Genomic DNA, 10,456 nt, shown 5'->3' on the forward strand with positions numbered 1-10,456 from the left:
AATCTGGAAATTCAGTTGGGGCAATTGGCGAATGATCTGAAAAATAGGCCCCAAGGTTCTTTGCCTAGTGACATGGAGAATCCAAGGAGATATGGGAAGTAACATTGCAAGGCTATCAACCTAAGGAGTGGAAAAATTCTGGAAAATTCTGAGGAGAAAATAAAGGGCAGTGGGGAGCCCACTTCAATCCAAACTGAAGGAGAATCTAGTAAAAAACCAGCAAAAGAAGTTACTGAAACTGGCCCAGTTGATACAGCATCGGGTCAGCAATCTGTTCCAGTAAAGTCTATACCAAAACCGCCCCTACCATTTCCTCAGCGATTTCGCAAACAACAGCAAGATGGGCAGTTCAGGAAGTTTCTGGATGTGTTAAAACAGCTCCATATTAACATTCCCTTGGTGGAAGCCTTGGAACAAATGCCAAACTACGTCAAATTTTTAAAAGACATTTTGACGAAAAAGAGAAGGCTGGGGGAGTTCGAAACTGTTGCTCTTACAGAGGGTTGCAGCGCTATGTTGAAGAGTAAAATCCCTCCAAAATTGAAGGACCTTGGCAGTTTTACGATCCCTTGTTCTATTGGGGGACGGGATGTTGGAAGGGCGTTGTGTGATTTGGGCGTCAGTATTAATCTTATGCCGATGTCAATTTTTAAGAAGCTTGGTATTGGTGAAGCGAGGCCTACAACTGTTACATTGCAGCTGGCGGATAGATCTATGGCCCATCCTGAAGGGAAAATTGAGGATGTTTTAGTGCAGGTTGACAAATTTATTTTCCCAGCCGACTTTATTATCTTGGATTATGAAGCTGACAGAGAAGTGCCAATTATATTGGGGCGGCCGTTCCTTGCTACAGGACGTACTTTAATTGATGTGCAGAATGGGGAACTCACTATGAGAGTAAATGATCAGCAAGTTACATTCAGTGTATTCAAGGCTATGAAATTTCCTGATGAAATCGAAGAATGTTCAAGTGTGGATGTGATTGAGACGCTTGTGGCTGAGAAGTTTAATACGAAAGTTGATATGGCTGAGTTGGGAGTTCAGATTTTTAGAGATTATGAAGACTCTAGCAGCGAAGAAGAACCTCAAGTTACTTGGGTAGACTCATGTAAACCAGCCAGAAAATTCAGTAAATATTTTGAAGCATTAAATCTGCCTGAAGGACATTTTAAGCCGCCAAAACCGTCCATTCAAGAACCACCTCAATTAGAATTAAAGTCGCTGCCCAGCCACTTAAAATATGCTTATTTGGGGGACAATGACACACTTCCAGTAATTATCTCTTCCTGTTTAGAGGCTAATGCTGAGGGGTCTTTGCTGGAGTTATTAAGAAGACATAAGAAGGCTATCGGCTGGACTATGGCTGATATACAAGGAATTAGCCCAGCTTTGTGCATGCATAAAATCTTGTTGGAATCTGGCTGTAGCAACTCTATGGAGCAGCAAAGGAGGTTAAATCCAGTGATGAAAGAGGTAGTACGAAAAGAAGTGATCAAGTGGCTAGACTATGGTATTATCTACCCTATTTCAGACAGCTCATGGGTAAGCCCAGTGCAGTGCGTGCCTAAAAAAGGAGGGGTTACAGTGGTGACGAATGATAACAACGAGTTGATTCCTACTCGAACAGTGACCGGTTGGAGAGTGTGTATGGATTACAGGAAACTTAACAAAGCCACGCAGAAAGATCATTTTCCGCTGCCGTTTATTGATCAAATGTTAGACCGCTTGGCTGGGAAAGACTTTTTCTGTTTTCTCGATGGTTATTCAGGGTATAACCAGATTTCCATAGCCCCAGAAGACCAGGAGAAAACCACATTCACATGCCCCTACGGGACATTCGCTTTTAGACGTATGCCATTTGGTTTATGTAACGCACCAGCCACCTTTCAAAGGTGCATGATGGCAATCTTTTCGGATATGGCAGAGAACATTTTGGAGATTTTTATGGACGATTTTTCAGTCTATGGCGATTCTTTTGCGAGCTGTTTAACTAATTTGGAGAAGGTTTTGGCAAGGTGTGAAGAAACCCATTTAGTCCTAAATTGGGAAAAGTGCCATTTTATGGTGCAGGAAGGTATCGTGTTGGGTCACAAAGTGTCTAAAAAGGGGATTGAAGTCGATAAGGCAAAGCTGGAAGTGATTGAGAAGTTACCAGCCCCAACTACAGTAAAAGGGATAAGGAGTTTTCTGGGGCACGCTGGTTTCTATAGGCGTTTTATCAAGGACTTCTCCAAGGTGTCTAAGCCTTTGTGTACGTTGCTGGAACAAAACCGCCCCTTTGATTTCACTGCTGAGTGTCAGGAGGCATTTTTGAAGTTGAAAAAAGCAATAATAACGGCTCCAGTGATTGTGGTTATGGCTCCTGATTGGTCTTTACCATTTGAACTCATGTGCGACGCCAGCGATTTTGCTATTGGAGCAGTCCTTGGGCAGCGAAGAGGAAAGATTTTCCATTCAATTTATTATGCGAGCAAGACGTTGATTGATGCTCAAATAAACTACTCCACTACTGAAAAGGAGCTGCTGGCTGTGGTATTTGCCTTTGAAAAATTCAGATCTTACTTAGTGGGCACAAAGGTTATAGTCTACACCGACCATTCAGCAATAAAATATTTAATAGCCAAGAAGGAGTCCAAACCAAGGCTCATTTGCTGGGTCTTATTGCTGCAAGAATTTGATCTTGAAATACGCGACAGAAAGGGTACTGAAAACCAAGTGGCGGATCACTTGTCGCGGCTGGAAACCAGCATTAATAGCAGCGCTACCAGTGAGGTAACACCCCAAATTCAAGACTCATTTCCTGATGAACAGCTGCTGGTTGTGGAGCAAGAGCAGGTACCATGGTATGCGGATGTTGTAAACTTTTTAGTTGGGGGTGTACATCCACCTGATTTCACCAAACAGCAGCTTAAAAAGTTCTTACATGACATCAGATTTTATTTATGGGATGAGCCGTACCTGTACAAACAGTGCCCAGATCATATAATGAGAAGATGTGTACCAGAAACTGAAGTTTCCAGCATCTTGGAACACTGTCATTCAGCTCCATATGGTGGTCATTTTGGTGGACAACGCACTGCTGCCAAAGTGTTTCAATCAGGTTATTATTGGCCCTCTATATTTAAGGATGCCCACGATTTTGTTCAAAGATGTGATCGCTGCCAGCGAGTGGGAAATATCTCAGCAAGGAATGAAATGCCACTTAATTACATTTTGGAGATGGAATTGTTTGACGTGTGGGGCATCGACTTCATGGGGCCTTTCCCCCAATCTTTTGGGAACCTCTACATTTTAGTGGCTGTGGACTATGTATCGAAATGGGTGGAGGCAGTAGCTAGTCCAACGAATGATGCCAAAGTGGTAATGAAATTTCTGCATAAAAATGTTTTTACACAATTTGGGACGCCAAGAGCACTAATCAGTGATGAGGGGACGCACTTTGTCAACAAAGTCTTGGCTGCCTTATTAGCTAAGTACAGTGTAAAGCATAAAATAGCCACGGCATATCACCCGCAGACCAACGGGCAGGCGGAGATTTCGAACAGAGAAATTAAGGGAATTCTTGAAAAAGTGGTGCATCCCAGCAGGAAGGATTGGTCCCAACGATTAGATGATGCACTTTGGGCTTACCGTACAGCTTTTAAAACTCCTTTAGGCATGTCTCCTTATCGCCTAGTTTATGGGAAGGCGTGTCATCTTCCTGTAGAATTAGAGCATAAGGCATTTTGGGCGTTGAAGAAGTTAAATTTGGATCTTGTAGTTGTTGGAGAAGCAAGAAAGCTGCAGCTGAATGAACTGGATGAAATGCGGCTGTTTGCTTATGAAAATGCAAAGCTGTACAAGGAAAAGACGAAAAAATGGCATGACAGCAGGATCAAGGAAAGAGTATTTGAGAAAAATCAGCAAGTGTTACTGTTTAACTCCAGGTTGAAGCTATTTCCTGGAAAGCTTAAGTCCCGTTGGTCTGGACCATTTACTGTGATGGAAGTGTATCCATTTGGAGCTGTCCTGGTGAAAGATGAAAAATCGGGAAGAGAATTCACTGTTAACGGACAGCGGCTGAAGCGTTATTTGGGTGGGGAGGTTGACAGAGAAAAGACCTCCGTCAGTCTGAAGGATGCGTGAAGGAGAAAGACTATGGGTTGCCATGCATTTCTTGTGTCACATTTGGGCAACCCATGAGTGAAAGAGACAGTTGTAAATAAATAATGTATGTAACTAAGTTTGGGGTGTATTACCCCTTGAAAAAAAAAACAAAAAAAAAGAGAAAGAGAACATAAAGAAGCAGGTCAGCCAGGAGTTGGTAACACTGGGCATAAGCTGAAAATAGAAGGCTGGGCAGAGGCGTTATTTTTCTGGAATGGTGGATTGCTATATCATTGCTTCAGCATTTAGCAGGGTCGCAGGGAACGAATTGCTGCCCAGTTGCTATAGCAACCAGTCAGCAACACTGGGCAGCAACTAAATGAGTCTGGGTCACAAATAGAAATATCGGGGTTTCATCGAGGCTGGTTGGTCCGAAAAGTGAGAAGCTGGCACGTGCTGAAATAGAAAAAAAATACTTGGGCAATCATTGGGCTTTATGAGTAAGTCAACTGGGCCCCCATGTGTAGTCAACCCTTCTTTTTCCTTGTTTACTTGGTCAGCCCATCACATTGAGGGTATACTTAATATATATATATATAGATATTTCTCTGAACAAAGCAAGATAATAATAACAATATCTGTTCCTTTTACTTTTATTATATATATATATTCGTATGTCACTTTTCTGATATATTTATTATATTAGTATTTTACTTTTATCATATATATATATACAAGTCTCTTACGTTTATTCTATATATATATATCTATATATTTATATTGAGTATACCCTCGCCAGACCCAACCTCAGAAATCCCTCAGCCCACTCGTTGACCGCTGCCCCTGAACCCCAACCTCAGAAATCCCTCAGCCGCCCAATCGCTCAAGCCACCTAGCTCCGCCTCTCACCACCAAGCCATCCAATCGCCTTCTCCATCTCACCTGACCACGACTCCGCCCCTACAACCCATCTCGTCAATCTCACGAAAACCCACGGCGACCCCGGACCGAGAACCACCTCACATCACCAGCCACGGCCCTGCACAGCCAAGTGAGCCATCCGACAGTCCGACAGTCCCTGCCTAAAATTTGGTCCGCCGAGAGCCATCTCTCTCCAGCACCCCTGCTCCGTGTATCCTAGTCGAGCACCGCTTCTCTCCGCCAAGGCACTCTCGGTTCAGTGCAGCCATTTGGGGTACTTGTCCTTTCTTCAGATATACATTTGTGGCTGTTCCTGCTATTGTTGGGGGTTTTAGTTTCTCTATTCGTGTATATTTTGGGGAGTCGGCCAGTGGATTCTTGGTTACCCGTGTGTACTCTCCTGCTCTGTGCTGTCTCACTCGTGCTGCCATTTGGGAAATTTGCACTCCTAATCTACCACCATGCCGAGGGTCAAGAAGTGTGCGTACAAAGCCCCACGAAAGCCCTTTGCCGAAGTGCCCAAGTTCTACTGTGAGACGGCCGAAACAAAATACCGCACCACCATTTCAAACCGTGGTTTCTATATGGAAAGGGGCGTTATGCATAAAAATACGTAGCTTTCCAAGCTGCCCGATTGGATGGCCGATATTATTCGTGACCGGCATTGGGAAGTTTTTTGCCAGCCACCCGAACCCGCACTAATGGAGCTTGTCAAAGAATTCTACGCAAATTTTCTTTCCCATGAGTGGCCTACCGAAATCATTGTACGTGGGGTGGAAGTCCCCTTTTCTGCTGAGGTGATAAATAACTACTTTTCGCTGGATGCGGTCGAGTGTTCCTTCACTGCTTATCAAGGCAAAGTCACCGACGACCTCCTGCAAGATACCATGCCTGCCTTGGCCAAACCTGAGTCCGAATGGGATTTGGACATCCATGGCAATCTTCGTTTCCGTCGCACCGATCTTGACCATGACTTGAAATGCTTATACAGTTTTGTCCAAACTTCCTTGTGCCCCACTTCTCATGATTCCACAGTCAGCCGCGACCGCGCTTGGATGTTGTTTTGTCTGATAAAAGGCATGCCCATTGATGTTGGCACGGTCTTAGCGCAAGAAATATTCGACTGTGCCCATCGAGGTGGTGGCAAGTTATTCCTGCCCTCCACCGTCACTGCAATCTGCCGGGATGCAGGTGTGCCGGTGTGGCCCGAGGAGGGGCTGCTGCATCCCAAAGGTACGATTAATTTCGGGCCTGACCGAGCTGCTAAAACCTATCCTGCCTCCGCCTCTTCCTCTAGCAGTGATCCCCTCCTGGAGCGCTTCACCCAATTCGAGCAGATGCAGCAAAAAATGCATCTGAGGCAGGAGGAAATGTGTGGTCGACTGCAGTCTTGGTGGTTGTACGAGCAGCAGCGCGATGCCGTCATGGAGCGCTCGCTAAAAAAAGTGACACCCCGAGTGGTTCCCCAATTCCCGCAGTTCCCCCAGCAGATACTCAACCCGTGGACAGCCTCATCGGCTCCGAATGCGGACGTCCCTCACGAGGACTCCGAGTAGAGGGGGTTTCCTTTCCCTAAAATCTATTTTCTAGTTTCTGTACTGTGTTTTGTTGTTTGTTCTGTCTGTTAGTTGTTAGTTATCTAGTGTCCAGTCACTGTTTTTGTGGTTCTGTTTGTGTGTGTCGTCCAATGTGTCTTTGAGAGATTTGATGATTTAGTCTGGCTTAGTGTACTGCTCGATGATGAATTTTTTCCGCTCACTCCATTTGTGTTTGCTGCCTGGATTTTATATGCTGTTTGTGCTTGATGAACTGCTAGGATATCATTGATGCTTCCTCTTAGGCTCTAATCAATAGTGATGTACTTTTGTTATCCCACCTTGTTTTGAGTTTTTCAAATGACTGCTGTTTGTGAAATTTTAAGCATCTAGAATTGGTTAGTGCACCCCTTGAGGCGAAATCCTAGCTAATCTTCTCCCTTAGAAATGATCTAGGCCATTTTTGGACGATTGAGCCTTTCTAGCCTCCCTTATATAACAAGTTCCCTTAGTGACCCCGTCTTTGAGCCTATAAGCCTATTTTTCTTGTTTATCCCGATCCTGCATGCTACATATCCCCTCCTAAACATGAACTTTCCACACACCTCCCAACCTAGTTGCTTTCACTTGTCAAGAATTAATTCTTCACACTAAGTTTGGGGTGAGTGAGGTGAGTGTAGCTTTGTGGTGAGCTAATCCGGCATTTCAATTTCAGCCACATTGGGGACAATGCTGGGATGTAAGTTTGGGGTGGGGGCATTAGCTCACAAGACAAACACTTATATACAATCAAACAAATTCTCTTGCTATTCGTTATATAGTTTACTTTACTTGTCTTTAGTATTTCCTTGCATATAAAGTAAAAACAAAAAAAAAATTAATAAAAACAGGAAAAAAAATATTATATAAAAAAAAAAAAATTATAGTAGAAAAGTTCAGAAATAATAGCAAGAGAAGTACATTAGAGCAATATGTCTTTGTGAGTATAAAAGAAATGTTGGGGAAGTGAGTTTGAGAGATATGAATCATAATAAGGAGGCTCGATTCTTGACAAGTGAGGTGGTTAGGTTATGAGCTAGTTAAATGACATCATTTACCGTACCCTAACCCAAGCCTTACATTACAAGCTTAATAAAGTCCTTTTGATCGAGGGGATAAGATTAGACTACATTAGTGGAGAGGAGTGCACTAATCCAACTTATGGGAGCAATAGTTAATTTTGAGGATCAAGGAGCAGTTGTTAGAGGAATTCAAGGTGTAGGTGGGAAGTATTTGTACATACTATTGGCTAGGTGACTTTAGGGAGGTATTACTGATATCCTGGGTACTGAAATTGAGAAATTCAGCATATAAAGTCAAGGCATAAACACTGCATCATTTCATTCCATTCCATTTTTCTGAGAGCAACTTGTTCACTAAGCCATATTGAATTATTTAGATCTCTCTCTCTTGTTTTATGGCGTCTGTGTGTATGTTTGGTTTTGTGTGTGTGTTTTTATTTATTTCTGTTTTATCATTACTCGAGGACGAGCAATAGGTCAAGTTTGGGGTGTTGATAACTCTAGGATTTAGAGTTATTTTTATAATCTTTGAACTTGCTTTTCAAAACTAAAAAGAGTAATGAGTCCTTATTTCATGTAATTTTCTCAGTTTTAGTGTGTTATTCTAGGTAGTGAGTCTGGGTAAGAGTTAGGTTTGTATTGTAATATTTTTCAGTGTTTTTTATGTAAATTACTGTGTTGTGTTAATCATGAAAGGAAGCTTACAAAATATGTGAAAGGGAACTGCTGGAAGCAAGGAGAAAAACGAATTCTGAAAGGGGCGTGTTGCTGCTTCAATGATGTAGCATCACCACAGAAATTCAAGGAATCAGGTGAAATCAGCGTCTATGTGGCTAGAATTGTAATAACTTAAGTCAGCTGGGTGATGTGGCACTTTGGGGACAAGGTGGGAATTGACTTTCCTATTAGGGTAAGGCAAAGTACCCTAAAAAGAGGAGGCAGCCGCAACATAAGGGGACCAATTATTCTGAGGAGATTATTATCACCATTTTGGAAGAGAGAAAAATAGTACAGGAGGAGCTGAAGAAAAACAGAGAGAAAATACCAAAAAGGGAAGAGGACCACGGCAGACACTTAGGAGGACTTGAGCTCATCAATTCATTCTACTCTTTCCTTCTTCCTTTTAATTTTGTATTAGTTTTTCTCTCCATTTTCAACTGTGAACAACTCTATGGATACTATATTTGCTACTGGTTTTGTACTTTTCATTTCAGACATGAACTAATACTCTAAGGATTTGGGTGGTTATGAACCTTATATTATGAATGAATCTCTTGATGCATGGTTGAAGTAGTTGTATCTTTGTTCAATTAAATGTGATTAATGCTATTGATTGTTATTTACTGGCCACACTTAACAATTACTGAGCTAGATCTAAGTTTGGAAAAACTTAAGCTAGCTGAACCCATTTTATTGATGCAAGAAACTTGCCTATTTGTAGGTAAATTTTAGTGGTGAAATAGGGATATTTTGCTGCCTTGTATAACACAAGATTTGATGCTTAATAGACTGTTTGCAATCTGGTTTAATGCAGGAATGTGTTGAGGGGGTTGTAGACAATATATAGTGGGTTTTGGAAAAAACTTACTGGGTGTTTTTGGAAATCTGTTAACTCTGATGTAATTGCTGAGCCATTGCTGAACTTATGCTATAACAACTGGAAAGAAATTATAGGGGGATTAACCACCCAGATCACTTGTTCACATAAATTTCTCACAGACTTGATTTCTCTTGGTTCCATTATTTTAGTTTAATTAATTCTGCATATATACTTTTCATTTCAGAATTCATGTACCCATTATTCCTTTGAATTGGTTATTGTCTTCTTGAATTGTTTTTAGTTGATTTTGCATTTATTTAGTTTAAAATCCCTGTGGAGACGATACTCATTTACCAGTATATTACTTGTGCGGCTACGTATACTTGCGTATTTTAATTGCTATAATTTTTACAACAGTAGGATTATATATTATTATAATAATATTTTATAACTTTTAAATTTATATTAACTAGATAAATATACTGTGCACTGCACGTTCGCTTTAAAGTTTTAAACATACTTATTCAAACATGTATTTATTTTTATTATTTTTTAATTATCATATAAATTTTAAATGAATAATATCATAAAAATAAATCAAATATGTTTAATATAATGTATGGCATAAATGTATTAAAAAATTAGAGCAAAACATTGTCTATAATTTTAATAAAAACTGGTTCACTTTTTTTTCAATATATAATATAATGAATTACAGTTCTATAATATATATAAATATTTATATTAATAATCTCTACATATATGACATCTAAACACAACAATAATAAATTACATCTATATTTACATGGCTACATGGCATATCTATAAATTACAATAATATTTAAAAAGAAATTAATAATATAATAAAAATAGAATAAAAAAAGTCATAGTGTAGAGTAGTATACATACATCAACTATTTTTACTTTCTAATGTAACTCGCAATGTCTTTTGGTGAACTTGATAAAGAAAAAGAGCTTCAATCATATTAATATTATACATGGATTTTAAATTTAAGTTTGTTGTATTTTTTTTTTAAAAGTTTGTTTCTAGTTGATAATAGATTATATTATGTTAAATGTTTAATATGATATTATTCTAATTCGTGAAGTTTAAGTTTAATTCAATTTTATTTAAGTTATAAAACATATAGTTCTATTATTTTTTAAATAATTGTCATTGTAAAATATCTCAAAAATATCCTATTTTAATTTGTTTATTTATTTATTTAATTTGATTTAAGTTGAAATCATGTTTACAATTTACCGTTAAATATAAGAATATTCCGTTAAAGTTAACGAAAAAAATAAAAAAC

Source organism: Humulus lupulus, chromosome 8, assembly GCF_963169125.1.
Source record: "Humulus lupulus chromosome 8, drHumLupu1.1, whole genome shotgun sequence".
Taxonomy (NCBI): Eukaryota; Viridiplantae; Streptophyta; class Magnoliopsida; order Rosales; family Cannabaceae; genus Humulus; species Humulus lupulus.